Source organism: Sparus aurata, chromosome 9 (assembly GCF_900880675.1).
Source record: "Sparus aurata chromosome 9, fSpaAur1.1, whole genome shotgun sequence".
Taxonomy (NCBI): domain Eukaryota; kingdom Metazoa; phylum Chordata; class Actinopteri; order Spariformes; family Sparidae; genus Sparus; species Sparus aurata.
This window is the reverse complement of record NC_044195.1, coordinates 32746550-32763766: the sequence shown is the minus strand read 5'-3', so window position 1 is coordinate 32763766 and position 17217 is coordinate 32746550.

Below are 17217 nucleotides of genomic sequence, written 5' to 3'. Positions count from 1 at the left end.
ACAAATCACAGTTTACAAGTTACAATAACAGAAAGTCTGATGCAAGTTATATATGAAGTGAGTGGATCCAGGAGACGACTGAGCAGGACGGGGCATCACCACAAGAGGGCAGGCCACACAAGATAATTAGTAATAGACAGAGAGAGGCATCAAGATTTACAGAATATACATATGAGGAGATAGTGAAGCAGAGGATAGCAGTGATCCAGCAGAGCCCGGGGTGTGACGATCCAGATCAGTCAGTATTTCAAGGCAGCAGAAGCCCGGAAACGGTAGATGGTCCCAGCCTCGAGGCAGAGATTTTGCTTCGACCATTTTTTGTGATCGAATTATTCGAGTTGCTCGAGTAATTGTTTCAGCTCTAGTTCTTCGTGGACTCTGCCCTTCCGTTGACTTCACACAGAGAAACAAACACAACAACATGGCAGCAAGCCAAGAGTTCGTTCCTAAAAAGGCACTGTGTCATTAGTAGCTTGGTTCTGTAGCATCAGACCTCGAACAAACCACAGTCCGCTGCAAAGTTTGTTTAAAGGCTGTTGTAACTAAAGACAGCGGAACATTGCATATCACTAAAGACATGGTGCTTATACTTTGGAAAAGCCGGAGATTCATCCACATGGTGAAAACTTTCCACCCCATGCAAGCAATCTGCATGTTTAATTTATTTTTACAAAAGCATTTTATCAAAAAGGGACACATTCTTTTCAAAAGGTGCACTGTTTACAATGGAAGGGCAAATTTGTTTAAAATAAAAGCATTAAAATAAAAGCAATGCTTTTAATAATTTCTTTGTCATTTGAAGTTTGTTTTTGAGAAGGAAAAAAAAACCTTTTAAAATCGTATTGAGTTTGGTGTGAAAAAATTAGAGATTCAAATTTTAGGCCATATCGCTCAGCCCCAGTAACCTTACACTTCTGCTCCACTACAATAGACTCAGATTGGTTATACAAAATATAAATTACACATCAATTATTATGTTTTAGTGTAGATAAAGATGAGACTTTGTTTATTGATGAAATTCACATCCTAACTGTAAACAAGCCACAGCTTTTAAAGCCACATTACTGCAATGCACATATTAATGCATGAATAATTGTTAAAAGATTATTATCCAATGGGCAATTCTGCATAATGAGTACTTTTCCTTTCTGTAGGTTAAGTATATGAAAATATACTTAAACTTATAATATTATTGTGCAAAAAAAAGTCTAAATTTAACCTAGTATGAAGTACAAATATTATTTGTACTTCATACTTGGTTAAATGTAGACTTTTTTTGCATCACAGTATTTCTACACTGTAGTGTTGCAACTGTTACGTCAGTAACTTCAGTAACTTATCCTACAACTGCCATTTTGTAATCTTCACAGATCAGGCTCACTAAGGCCTTCACTGATGAAATAGCATGAATATACTTGGGCAACAGGGGAGGTGGAGTTCTTCTATTTATTAACCCAGTGGCTTTCTATCACCTGCCACTAGGTTGCACCAACAATGTATTTTCACCCCCTCTGAACTTCTTTTTGCATCTCAGCCTTAGGCCTGATGGTCATGTGCCATATATTTATGTGTTGTGTTAAAACTCCTGTTTTGTTATTTGCAGTGATTCAATTCATACAATAAGTGTCCTGTGGCTGGAAATGTAAAATGACTTTAGGTTTGCTTTAACCAGATTTTTCTTAAAAATTTAACCAGCTTTTATCATCTTGTTTTTAGGACTTGGATACTGGAGCACAAGTATAACTATGTATTGTGTCTATTAAACTAATTATGGGCAATCAGTAGAACACATTACGAAGGTTTTTTTTTTTTTGTATCATTTCTGAGACTTTGGCGCCCTCAAGTGTGTGATGCAAGTAAAGAAATAAAATGAAATGTTATTTATTAAGCGCAAAACTATTATCACATTGCATCAGTGGACTGTACAATCTGTACACTGAACAATCACCCCCAAAAAATCCCTTTTATCATGAGGAAAAAAAACATCAATAGATGTTGCTTGAACAGAACAGAACAGAACAGAACAACAATATCAAAGTTGTAAAGACATTTTATTTGCAGTGTTGACATCAATTTCAATTACAATGTCAAAACAGAATCTAATGGGTCGGCCAAAGTTAACAAAAGAAGGGCAGCCACCCAGACCAGCCCACAGGGGGCCGTCGGACTGAGGGATGACCCTCTACCCTAACACAATATCAAGAAACTAAACCTAACAGAAACAAAGCCGCGAAAATAGGACTACCGAACCCATCAGATAACCCCAAAAGACAACAATCTCATAATTTTGATACAAGACATTGATTATCTGCTCTCTGTCAAGGTTCAGTTATGATTCAGAACAAATGTGGTTGTGTAGAGCCACATTATGTAATAATATAATAAATGTTCAATTTATTATGTAATGCAGGGTTAGTTAGTGGGACTTTCCAGGGGGATTACTTCTGCTGCCATAGCCTGAATTCCTTTTTTCTCACATTCTTTGTCAATGACATGTTACAAGTCAAAAACGTTTTCCTTATCATCGGTGTCATCTATCATCAACAAAACAGGGACCCGTGGTACTTGCTCCTCATGGCCATACATTAAAAGTGTGACTACTTGCTCAGCTACTTCAGTGAAGTCAGCATTGCCGTCTCTGAGGAAAGCACAACGGAATTTGTCCAGGAGAGACACTACAGGTACATACATGAGTTTGATCTGGGAGCACAAATCTGGCATGACTGTGTTAAAGTCAAGTTTTTCTTGTTGGTTCACGTAGAAGACCTCTAAGGTGTTCAGGCTTTGCTCCACTGACTCTTTAAGATGGACTTTGCTTCCTCCACCACAGGTTAGGAAATTCTTAGATAAACGATGTTTTGAGAATAGACTTAGAATAGTGCCATTTACTTCTGCAAGACTGAGCTCATATATGCATCTGGAAGAAATGTCGATTCCGCACCGAGCATCAATTAGGTCTCTCCAGGAGATAAATGCATTCTCATTGTCACATACACAAAGAATTTGCTCTGTGCCTTTGAGCTCCTGAAAGAATGTACTGAATGTCTCAACAAGAGGGTCCATCTCCTCACTCACTGTTGACAAAAGTAAGAAGATGACAAGGAATCTCTCATTTGGAAGCGCATGTTTCTGACACAAGAACGAAATCTCATCTCGGATGGAGGCTCCCTTGTCCATTAACCATTCGTCTATTTCTGACGGTACCTCGTCCTCAATACCTCCATTGCAGAATACCCACTTGGTATTTCGAGTTAATTCTAACTTGTTTGCAATGTCCTCAACTCCTTCTGTGATTTTATACTTTGCTGGTAAATGGACACTCAGTCTACTCTGCTGTTCAAAGTGACGCTGTAATCCATGTTTAGCTGATTCTGGATCAAAGTCTAAAATGACTGTTGGGTTGAGTTCGCCAAGAAATTCCATTGATTCCAACTGAAGTGGATGTGATTTGTTAGTTATGATCACATACCGCTCATAGTGTGACTCATCTAATGAGAGGGAACCTCCAGTTATCATCTTACTTAGTTCCCAGCCTTGAGTACTACCTTTTATCACATTGACGTGCTTCTCTTCAGATTGTTTTCGAAGTTGGGGTAATTGTGGTATATGATCAGCAAGCTGGCGGCATTCCATCTTAGATTTGGCATCTGGGGTTGGTGCGAGGAGATCCCTGCTGCTGCCTCCATCTCGGACAAAGAATTGTTGCTGTGGTTTTGTTTCAGGGTTAACGTTTCCTTTACCTTTTGCTTTTTTCCTGGCTTGTTTTGTGTCCGTGTTGTAAGTGTGGAAGATGTTTTTTCCACAGATCACTGAGTCAGGAACTATGTCCACTTCTATCACACATTTGTCAGATGTTGTATCATTCGTATTGAGAACACTAACAAATCGAGGAGGTTTGATGCAAATTTGAGCAATCTGCTTGTGTTCATCTTGAAAACAACTATCAATGGCAGATTTGAGTTCTTTAGCATAAGCCTCTCTGTCCTCAACAACCACTCCCAACACTTCACCATGGGGCTTGTCCCCAATTCCAAAATGTATGGTGCCGTTGGTACGGCTGTTCATGCAGGCAGCTGCAAAGCGAATTACCTCATAAATGAATTTATAGATTTTTTTTTCATCTGGTGTAAAGATTAAAGCTTTGTATTCATGGCAGGGTTCAATGAAGTCTGAGGCACCAGATTCTATGATATCAAAATAATTGTTCACGATGTATCTATTTGTAGATTGATATTTTCCAAATGGATAAGGCTTGCATCGTCTTCCTGGCTGTTTTCTGGAACTTAATGGTTCTTCTTTCGTTGATATCCCTCTTGCCTGAATGTTGGGTTTTGCTGGCCTAAGGAAATTCAGTATTTCCACAGTCTTTTTTTTTAGGTGTTTGAACCGATCCATGATGCCAGATGATGGATCCTCCTCCTGACTTAATCTTAAGCCTTGAGTACTGCTTTTTATCACCTTGAATTGCTTCTCTTCAGATTGTTTACGAAGTTGGGTTAACTTTTTTATATGATCTGATTGTACAAACTGGTTGTATTTCTCTTTTTCTGCGAAGAAATCACTGCTGCTGCCTCCATCTCGGACAAAGAACTGTTCATGTGGTTTTGTTTCAGGGTTAACGTTTCCTTTGGCTTTGGCTCTTTTCCTGGCTTTTTTTGTGTCCTTGTTGTAAGTGTGGAAGATTTTTTCTCCACAGATCGCTGAGTCAGGAACTATGTCTACTTCTATCACACATTTGTCAGATGATGTCATATTCTTATTGAGAACACCAACAAATCGAGGAGGTTTGATGCAAATTTGAGCAATATGCTTGTGTTTATCAAAACAACGATCAATGGCAGATTTTAGGTCTTTACCATAAGCCTCTCTGTCCTCAACAACCACCCCCAACACTTGACCATAGGTGTCGAGTGGCTCGTCCCCAATTCCAAAATGTATGGTGCCATTGGTACGGCTGTTCATGCAGGCAGCTGCAAAGCAGATTACCTCATAAGTGAACTTGTTCATTTTTGTTCCTTCTGTTGTATTGATGAAAGCTTTGTACTCGTGGCAGGGTTCAATGAAGTCTGAGGCACCAGATTCTGTGATATCAAGAATATTGTTCTCGATATATCTATTTGGAGGTTGATATTTTCCAAATGGATAAGGCTTGCATCGTCCTCCAGGCTGTTTTCTGCAACTTACTGGTCCATCTTTCGTTGATTTCCCTCTTGCCTGACTGATGAGTTTGGCTGGTCCAAGGTAATTCAGTATAGCCACAATCTTTATTATTAGGTGTTTCAACCAATCCATGATGCCAGGTGATGGATCCTCCTCCAGACTCTAAAAATAAAGGAGTGCTATTATTATTTCCTCATTTTTAACTCAAATTACTGCACACTTTGTTGATCATACTAAGTGTTGGCATATTTTATAATAATAATAAAAATAACTTTATTTATATAGCACTTTTAAAAACAGGGTTTACAAAGTGCTTTGACAGACAAAGCAGAACAAATAAAAGGAACACAATTAAAATTACAATTGAGAATGTAGAGCGAACGAAAGGAACAGAAATAGTTAATACGTAATTAAATGTATTAGAGTAATAAAGAAATGTCATACAAGAACACTAGGAACAGATAAGGAATTTTAGACCATTAAACATAATGGAGTAAAGTGCAGGAACATTGGGAAGATGAAAAATAATAAATGATAAAATTAAACTCAAAAGTTGAAAATTAAAGTAAAAAGGAGACAACATCACAAAAAGGCAAGTCCATAAAAATGAGTTTTAAGAAGTGATTTAAAAGAATTTACTGATTCTGCAAGCCTTATCTCCTCAGGTAGGTCGTTCCAAAGCCGAGGGGCAATGACGGAACGAGCTCGGTCGCCTTTAGATTTAAGCCTTGACTTTGGAACTGCCAGGAGGCCCCCACCTGAGGATCTAAAGCTGCGAAGTGGCTCATATGGGGTCAACAATTCTGTTATATAACTTGGAGCCAGGCCAAGACGAGCTTTAAAAGTGATCAGTAAAATCTTAAAATCAATTCTAAAACGAACAGGGAGCCAATGAAGAGAAGCTAAAACTGGGGTGATGTGATGTCGTATGTTGAAACCTGTGAGAAGCCTAGCTGCTGCGTTCTGGACCAGTTGGAGGCAGGAAAGAGACTTTTGATTTATGCCGGGGAGGAGGGAGTTACAGTAGTCTAGTCTGGAGAAAACAAATGCATGAATAACTTTTTCCAAATCAGAATGAGAAAGTATCGGTTTGATTTTGGTGATGGTTCTGAGTTGGAGGTAGCAGGACTGGACAACTGTTTTAATGTGTTTGTCAAAGGTGAGATCCAAATCGAATATGACTCCCAGGTTTCTAGCAGCGGGTTTAATGTTACTGGAGAGTGGACCAAGGCTATTTGTAATGAGGCTGGTGTCTGTGTTTGGGGGACTGAACAAGATTTTGTGTGATAATGCACAAAAACATAAAAATGGTTTAATACCAGCCAGGGATGGGTAAAAATATCAATTCATCAATGCATTGCAATATATTTTTTCCCAATTCAATATCGATTCATAGAATCCTTGAATGAATTCCGGCAAGCAGCGGTCCACGACCACCCCCTGTTCCTTGCCGGATGCTCGGAGGGTGATGCTCCGCGGAAACACCGTCGGAGCTGCAGAGGCGGGTAGCAGATGTTTGACACACCGCTCTTTCGGAGACTGTAAACTCCCAGCGCAGCCGGTCTCACCCTGGCTGCTGCACCGTGCACCCGCGGGTAGCACTCTCCTCCGAGGAGAGAGGAGGGTTCAGTGTCAACGTGTTACCCCCTCACGTGTAGCCGGAGGGCGGAGGGACTGCGGTCATGTCTGTGTTTATGTCAGACAAAAATGTACCATGCAGTCCCAGAGAAAATGTCATTATGTCAGCTATGGTTGCACTATTTTATAACTAAACGCATGGAGTACCTTTATTTACATTTCAATTTGATCTAGAACTTCTTAGAGGAAAGATTTATAATTTAAGATTACTTTTTTAAATAAAAAATTATCAACAGGTACTCTAATGAATATTTGTTTATGACTACTTATTACTAATCGATATCGAAGCATTTAAGTCAATATTGAATTGAATCGATATTAAATCGAATTGTGACCTAAAGAATTGAAATCGAAATCATATCGAATTGTGAGGTTCTTAACAATACCCAGCCTATTCTCTCTCCCAACATGATGAGTACAGTAGCATGGTCAGTGGCCGTACAGACCTGCAGTGTTTCCTGGGGCATGTCCTGGCAATTCTACTTGAATTGTCATATGCTTCAAACAAACGTGTAGTGTTCACTATTTAAGCTTCGGTCAAGCTATCATGAGCTAAGACACCTCCATTGACTTCTGTGTTAAGCAGCTAAAGTACAATCACTCACACAGAACCCAATCAGCAATGCCAAAGAGCAAAACCCACAACTATTAAACCAGACCCCTATATGGCAAATTAACATCATGAGCGTGAGTCCCATTAGAAGTCAGTGACCATTTCATACTCAAAAACAGAATGTCCTCTATTAAAATGTGCAGATGCCTCAACCCTAATTCGTTTGTCTTCCTAAGTGTGAAACCTGTCATCAGCTGCATGCTTCCACATAGACCAGTCAGCAGATGCGGCTGACAGTTAAGCTGATGGCACTTTAGATTTAGGCTTGTGAGCTCAGTTCTGTTCATTTCTGTTGGTGTGAATCCACATGTAGGTACATCTAATGCGCTCTGTAAATAGCAGGAAATATAATACACCTTTTAGTTAAAGCAAAACTCTCGCCACAATGCAACCTAGGCTTTTGTTGTGAATGTATATGAGTCAAACCTTCGTGCAAAAACATAATTACGACGAAAGAGGCACTTTTAAGATTTACCGTATTTTTGTTTTCGGGTCAAGTTCATTTTCAATGGGAGTGCTACAGGCATTTTTACGCTAGCATCAAAATCTCTATATTTAAAACACTAAGAACGCTCGACAAAACATGAAACTTTGCCCGTAGTATCACCAGGGTCTCTGCACATGAACACGAGCATTGAGAACATTGTTTGTGCACACAGAGTTTACTAAAAAGAAGGTTTTTGAACAACTCACGTTAGCAGTAGCTTGTTCTGCTCGCCGCCGTCCTGCCAGTGGAGAAGTGTCGATCTCAGAATGTGATGTAACATGGACAAGAGTTATGGTGGACCTCTACTGCGATATCTCACATGACTTTTCCGGCTTTTGATTTTAGTATTGTTTCTTATATGAGGCTTCTTTTTCAACTTCAAGGTCAATATTGTTTTTTTTGCTAACAACAAATCAACTAATTATTCTGCATTTATATGTAACTAAGCTTTAGGAGCGTTTCACCTTAACTGTCTTCCATGTTACATTGCATTCGAAAATCGACACTTCTCGGCTGCCATGACAGCGGCTAGCGGAACAAGCTACTGCTAACATGAGTTGTTCAAAAACCTTCTTTTTAGTAAACTCTGTGTACACAAACAATGTTCTCAATGCTCTTGTTCATGTGTAGAGACCCTGGTGATACTACGAGCAAAGTTTCATGTTGTGTCGAGACTTCTTAGTGTTTTAAAAATAGAGATTTTGATGCTAACATATAACATCGATTTACACTTCATGGGAATTTTAAGGCCACTGACCAAGCTGCTATATTTGATAAGTTGGGAGTGAGAGTGTTTTGTATAATAGAAAGTACTAACTTCAGAAAAAAGGTTTAATGGATTGTGCTCTGGAGATCAATTGTTATTTACCTGAACTTTTCTGCCACGATCCGCCGTAGCAGCATTGGTTCCTTCTGCACAAATGTAGAGATCACGGATGCTGCAAGAAAAAGTATTTGAAAATGCAATTAGCAATGGAGGACAAGATGCTGTACTGCTAACACATAAAACACAAAATGTCATATATTTCAGCTTTAACCTTTCACAAATCTTTACCACTAATGCTGCAATAGAAAGTAAAAAAACAAATGTCTGTACATTTAGGGCAATGTTTTGAACCTAAATTGACAAACCATACTTTTGCCCTGAGCATCAACATTTTCTATTTAACATTGACATGGCAAAGATTTTGACTTGTCAGTCATAGATTTATTAAGATGACGACAGTCCAATGATTTCGCTCATACCTAAGGAGGGGAAAGACAAATTGGAATGTGAGAATTATCGTCCTGTAAGTCTACTAAATAACGACTATAAATGATTCACCTCCATAATATCTAAATGAATAGAACTGATATTACCAGTATTAATACATAAGGACCAGACTTGCTTTGTCAGACAAAGACAGACCCAAGATAACATCAGGAAAACACTGAATGTTATGAGACAAATCACGCAACAAAGACTGGAGACACTGATTTTAAGTTTGGATGCAAAGAAAGCATTCGACTCAGTGAGGTGGTCATTTTTATATAAAGTACTTTCAAAATTTGGCTGCCATACAACTATAATAGACACGGTTGCAGCACTATACAACAAACCAATGGCTAGAATTAAAATCAATGGAGATTTTACCAATTCATTCATTCTGGAAAGAGGAACAAGACAAGGGTGCAGAGCGTCGCCACTCCTCTTCGCCTTGTTCATAAAACCCATGAGTCAATTGATAAGGCAGAGGTCAGATATATAGGGGGTAACAATGACATCTGGGGAGCAAAAACTGGCCTTATTTGCTGATGACTTATTGATAAGTATAACACAGCCTACACAGACACTCCCAAAACTGATGAAATTGCTGGAGGAATTTGGTTTAATTTCTGGTTATAAAATTGATATTAATAAAACTCAAGTATCAACATTTAACTATGACCCTCCATCTTTAATTAAGAGTATGTACAATTGGAATTGCACTGCTGAGTCCATTAAGTATTTGGGTGTTTCATTACCTAGGGACCTCTGGAGACTGTATAACGGCAATTACGGCCCTTTAAATTCAAAGATCAAGTCTGATATACATAGATGGAATGCGATTCCCTTTTTAAGTTTGAGCTCCCGAATAGAGTCAATCAGGATGAATATTCTTCCACGGATGCTGTATTTTTTTTCAATGTTTGCCAGTCAAAATACCATCTAAGCAGTTCTTAGAATGGAACAGACTAATAGTGAGGTATTTGTGGCAAGGGAAAAAAATTTAAGATATTGCAATTAAGAAAAGAAAACGGTGGAATGGGCTTCCCTCAGATTCAGACTTTACACCGAATAGAGTCGATGGCAGATTTAAGATTTGGATCACAAAAGGCTTAACTACCTATTACTCATTTGTCCACAAAGGGGCATTTCGGAGTTTTGAAGCCCTACAGTGGGACCATGGTCTGGGAAGAGACAATTTTTTTAGGTACCTGCAAGTAAGACATTATTTTAACAAAAATCTTAAAAAGGTGTTAGGAAAAGTTGATTCAGGGTTTATGGAAGTATTTTTATCATTAACTAAGCCAGATAGTGCAACAAAATTATCTCCAAATTATATAATGCCATACAATTATCTAAACAAGAGAATACAGAACATATAAAGGAGAAATGGGAAAAGGAAGCAACGGTAATGATCACACAAGAGAGCTGTGAGAAAATAAACCAGCTACAATTGCTCTAAACCGGGTAAAACACATGGCGAGAGTGCTGCTGGAAAAATATTGCAAGATTTTTTATTACACCCATTCAGACATGCTATCAAGGCAGCGGGGACGCTTGTTGGAGACTTTGTGGGTCTAATGAAGCCAGCCATTTACTATACTTACCAACCATATTTTTGGGGACTGCCAGGCAATAAGACCTTACTGGGAAGAGATCCACAAACATATTAAAAATGTATTTAATGTAAACATTCCATTTAAATGTGAAACTATGTATTTGGGCAATACAATGTGTGAAACATGGAGCATCAAAGACAAAAAACTGCTGGCTATACTAATGGCAGCCAGTAAAAAATCTGTCACGAGGAAATGGTTAAAGCAGAACCGCCAACCATTGATGAATGGATCGAAGTTGTCTATGAGATTTATGTTATGGAGAAGATTTCTTTTTCTTTTTCTTTTTTTTTGTTGAAAAAGAAAAATTTTAAAAGATCTGGACCAAATGGACTGAGTATGTGAAATTAGTTAGATCTGATTTCATTTGAATGCATGTGTGCTTTGGATGAACCTGCCCCCCCCCCCTTTTTTCTTTTTTGTATGTGATGTTTTGAGTGTCAGAAGTGGTGAGCTCCCCAGCTCTGTTTTGTTTATTGTTTGTTTTTATTGTCCACAACTGGAAATTAGTGGTCCGCAAAAGAAAACCCTTCAAGCTGAGTATGCTGGCTAGGTCATTAGTGTTATCTAAGCTGTATGGGTCTGCTGGGTGATTACTCATGTTGTAATTAATGGATTTAAACTAAGGAACTTCCTTTCTGCCTGGTAATCTACAGAACTCACCTCTGGGTCATGAAATTGGCTCAACAAACACTTATTGAGGACCAAAAGAAACATGGTGCCAAAAGGCAAGCTGGGAGGCTATTCAGCCCTTCCCTCTGTATGTATGTATAAAAAAATATCTTTTAATGTTAAAAAACATAAAAATTCACTGCATAAGCATGAGAAAGCAGCTCAATGAAAAGTTACAATATAGCGTCATCAACGTCTGAAGTGTTTTATGAGCCCGAAGATGAACAAAATTCGGTACGCAGATTCATCATGAGCAGACGCACAAAAAAGTCTGGGGGGCCCATACTCTCAGTCCAACAGGAAGTCAGCCATTTTGATGTGTGGCGGCATTTTTGTCCAATTCATGCCTACTTTGAAAACTATCTTGTCCTAGAGCTTAAACACCACAGTCTTCACATTGACTCAGTTATCATCTTCATGCCTTGAAGAACGAAAGTTATGGAAATCTTTCAGCTGCGTCATACTTTAGTGGACGGGACGGTGGGAACCATTTTTTCCCCTCGCTGTCAAGCATCAAGGATTTATAACTTCAACATACAATTTCCTATCCACAACAAACTGCTCATAAGTGTAGAGGCTGTTGCCCTGAATACATCTCTGCATCAATATTTCGTTGGCCATTTTGATTTTGGCCGCCATTATGAAATATTGCCAATCTTCGTACTTAAATCATCTCCTCCTACAGATGTAACACCAGTGACTTTACAGTTACTCAGTATCATCCTCTGACCTTGAAGATGAAAAGTTATTGAAATCTTAATCCTACGTCATACCTGATTCAAATCCTTCGCCGTAAAGCATCATGTCCTCATAACTTCTTAATATAATTTCCTATCTCGGCCAAATCTCTCAGGAATGCAGAGGGAGTCGCCCTGAAAAGATCTGTGTTGTCATGGAGCGTGGACGTGATCTGCAGGCTCTGTAGCGCCCCCTATTGTGATGCCCCGCCTCCTACATTCACAGTAGAATGACCAGACGCACAAAAAACCCATTTGGACCCACACTCTCAGGCCAACAGGAAGTCAGCCATTTTGATGTGTGGCGAAGTTTTTGACAAATTCATGCCTACTTTGAAAACTATCTTGTCCTAGAGCTTAAACACCACAGTCTTCACATTCACTCAGTAGCATCTTCATGCCTTGAAGAACAAAAGTTATGGAAATCATTCAGCTGTGTCATACCTGGTGGGCCTGACGGCGGATGCCATTTTTCCCCTTTGCTGTCAAGCATCAAATCCTTATAACTTCCACATACAATGCCCCATCTCCACAAAATTCCTCATAAATGTAGACAGCCTCGCCCTGAATACATCTACACATCCATTCAAAGTCAGCCATTTTGAATTTGGCGGCCTTTATGAAATACTGCCCGACATCATACTTTCACATCTTCCTCCTACAGACTGGACACCACAGACTTCACAGTCAGTCAGGATACTCCTCAGACCGTGCCAAAGACACGCAAGGAAAACCTTTATCCTACATCATACCTACTGGCAGTGGCGGTGCCCGCCATTAAAATCCTTCGTCATGAAGCATCGAGTCCTAATAACTTCTCTGTCCCAATTCCAATCTATTCCCTGCAAAAACACAGGTGTCGATGCCTGAATTCCATACAAAGGCAAAGAGAAGGCCGTAACACTTCACACAACAGTGCAGAATCGATTGTCACAACATATCTGATCACTAAATGTTTTAGAAATCATTCACCTGTAGTCCACTGTGGATTTCTGTGGATTGCAGGAAGTTGGTCTGACTTCACCTGAAAGCGCTTAATACTGGCAGGGGCAACACACCACGTTACAAACACACGTTGGGAGAAGACGCTGATATTCACCCCCCACGTGCACTGTCCCAAACACAGGCAGTTGCCGCCTCCATAAACAATGACCAAGCAATGGGGCCTCAGCCGCAGCACGTTTGGACGGCAGCATGGCCCGACGCACGCGGACTGCGAGGGTCCATTCATCACTGCTTGCAGTTTTAATGATATGTTATATTATTGACTGAAAGCCCACACCATGAAATTTTCCTTTAAATCAGATAATTATTGCACTTTCATTGGCAGCAATGACTGTGACTCCTAAGTGGTATGTACATGTCCGGAGGTTGGGACTCCCAATGAGGCATCATTAATGTCTTATGGCTTTTTTGGCCACACTTAAGTCTGATCTTGTGAACCTGATAAGAGAAGTACATCAGAGTATAAAACATCAATACCTGATGCCATCAGGTGGTGCTGTGACTATAAATTAATATTGACATGCAACCCATATCAAAAGGTACCAGTCAGTGCTTGGAAATGTGTAATTTCATATTTTTATATATATATATATATATATATATATATATATATATATATATATATATATATATATTTTTTTTTTTTTTTTTTTTTTTCCCCCCCAGTTGCAGACTTTATGTTTTCAGATTCAAATCTACATGGAAATATCTTCAGGAATGTCTTTGGGGCAGATTTGAACATGTACACTTTTCTAGGAAGACTTTGGCAAAGTACAAGGCTTTCAATAAAAAAAAATGTTAATAAAATAGTTGATTTAAACATAACCTCAAATAGGTACAGTATTGAGCAATTACCAGTGGATGTGAAAGGACAGATTTGGTCAACTGTTTTTTTTCTCCCCTTGTGCTTCTCAGTAACCTGCGTTTGTAGAGTCAGCACAGTTAGCATAATTTATAGTTTTTTGAGTTTGAGTTTATTCACAATACCACTTCAAACATTACAATAATACAAAATCAATTGGGTAGAGTGAATGGGTCCCCCAAGGAAGCTAGAAAAGCTTATAGGTGGGGGCAATGGTTTATGAAAGGGTGGTGGTACAGACAATAGTATACACAGTTACCACCTGTAACCAGATGATGATGCACGCAAAGAGCGCACCAGAACATACATAACATTACATTACATACACATACACATACATCCCAGTAGTCCATGATAAAACAGTTTTATATTAGATATAGGTTAATAGGAAGTGATTTTTTAGTTGTCTTTTGAAGTTGGAGATAGAGGGCAACACCTTGAGGCCATTGTCAATCCCGTCACAGATCTGCGGCTCCCTACAGATAACACTCACACTGGCATGCACATGTCGGCAACATTTTCCTGATATAAGTGGTTTGATTCTCGTTTGGTATATAAGATATGTTCTCAGAAGTTTTTAAAACATGGAAACCTAAAACCTTCAAGTCAGTCGACCTGCATAACATATATTAAAGTATGAAAAAGACAGAGGGCTTCATGGTTTGTTAGATTACCCCAACTCATTGTTTCAGGCCTTAGTGAAAATGAAACTTCACAAAATGTACTTTGCCTTTTCTTACTTTAAATATATATATATTTTTCACACTGCTCACATAAAAGTAAAAAAATATATATACAGTCGCCAATACACACTTACCAATTTTGGGTCTTCTAATGCTTCGGTCCTCAGAAAGGGTTGATCTGAGTATGTTAGAGAAAAGTAAAGAAGAGAGAGAATGAGAGAGAAGTTCTATGCAACTTTCACACCACCAAATTCACAGATGGCTTAAATAAAAATTTAGGCTACTTTACACTGCATTATTTCAGTTACTTTTTCATTCTCTGAATGAAAGATATTTCAATGTAGATTTGAATCTGAAAACAAATCTGCAACTGGAAAAAATAAGACCTCAAATATGACATGTCGGGATGTGATGCTCCTGCTGACATCCTGATTATTCCTTTTCATGCAAACAAAGCTTCTGTTATACACAGAGAACTTCTTCTAGATTTTTATTCTTTTTGTGAACACACAACCTTAAAGCTGAAACTGCACCTTTGATTTTCTGTATGTTACCTGTTTAACAAACAGCTGCACATGAACAACAAGCTGCAGTCTGTATTTATACTGTGTACTTTGTCTGCTTGGATGCACAGGAACCATTTCAACTTGCAAAATGTGTTTGTATATTAATTCATTGTTTGCCTCATATTCAATGATATTTTGAATGTGAAATCATCAAGTAATAATTCAAAATGTGATTTTGATGTCTTCTGGACCCTGAAAGATATTTTTATGCCAAATATAGCTCTGGTGTGCCTCCCTCATGGCTCCTCAGACATCGCACAAATAAAAGAATTGGGATGGCCTGTAAGACGGCAGACAGGAACGTCTTCCGACTACGGACTGCTCAAGTGCGATACTAAAGTGGCAAAAACTGCACAAAAATTTGACTGAAAATTCCAAATGGCAGACTTCCTGTTGGGTTTAGGCCATGCATTCAAGAGGCTTTGTATAGGTCTGGACATTGTTTTATGCCTACATCTAAGTGAGATGGACTGCGAGAGGTGATTTGTTCAAACTTTTGTAAGTGGCACAATGGTGCCTTTCTGCCTCACCCAATCCTGAGACCCATATCAGGAGAGTACCAGTTAGTGCTTAGGCCCTAATAATAAGGGGAATGAAGGCCTTACCCCAAACAGGTACAGTATTAAGTAATTACCAATGGATATGTATTATATAATATGGATATATATTTTGTTATTGCTCAAATAAAAGGAAAAACAAAACAAACAAACAAACTATAAATATATTTCAGTCAGACAACTCATGTTTGAAATGTTTCTTGCAAGCAAAACATAGTTAGAGTTTGGCGTCTAGGCTCTGACCTCATCACTCCCTGCAGATATGTTCACATGAGATATTGGGGAGTGATGATTAAATATATTCCCCTCTAGACGGAGCCTGCATGTGGATGCTGGGGTGGTGGTGGGCTGAAAGAGCAGGCGATGATGCTTGTGCAGAGCAACTGCAGCATTGACAAGCCAGAGGGAGAGAAGGGAAATTCTTGCAGTTTAAAGGAGAGTGAAGCATGTCATGTGTGTATGTGGCAGTGCAGCTCAAGTTGACTGCCTGAACTAGTTCGCAGGCGTCACTTTATATATCCAATACACACTTAACAGTTTGGTGTCCTTTAACGGCTCGGTCCTCACACCGGGTTGATTTTAGAGATTTTTTTCAAGAAGAGAGAGAAGTTATGAGCCAATCAGCATTGTTTCCGATGCTAGAGCTAACGTTAGCTTGTTTTTGATGCAAGAGCTAACGTTACTGGTCGCCATTGTTATTAGAAGTAGCAGAAAATATCTGTCAGTGACCTGGGAGTCTTATCGGTTTTGTTTTTGTCCTCATAATTATGTGGAACGTTTCTGTGCTCTCACAGCTAAATGTTGTTACACGTGGTGTACTCGCCATTTCGCAATGTTCACGACAGTTTCGGTTATGAAAAAAAAAATCGAACTAACTTAACAAAGATGCACCGTATCACAATTTATGTACTCACAGGTAATGCCTCCTGAAGGGCTATGAACGAAGGACTGCAACAGACGAACAGCGATCAGCTTCCCTGGAGCACATGCGCCATTTACACGTTCTCTGAGTAACTTCTAATTTCCCGCCGTACCGGAAGAGGAAGTGCCCAAACACTGCACTATGGTAAGTGACGAATAAGAGTCACAAAAAAACACTGAATAACTGGCGGAGCCAAAAAATTGTAACTTGTCTTTTTCTTACTTTCAATATTTCACATCAGCTTTTTTAGATATTATATTTGACATTGCTCACAAAGGGAAAAAAAGTTTTTCTTTTATAGTCACTGTTACAACAGGCACTTTCATACACTATACCTGAATACAAAAGAAAACAGTGCAAAATACTTTATTTTGAGCAGAATACAATCATCATACAGCCACAGCAGTCAAAATAATCTTCCAAACTTCAACGTAGTGTCTGTGTTTAAACATA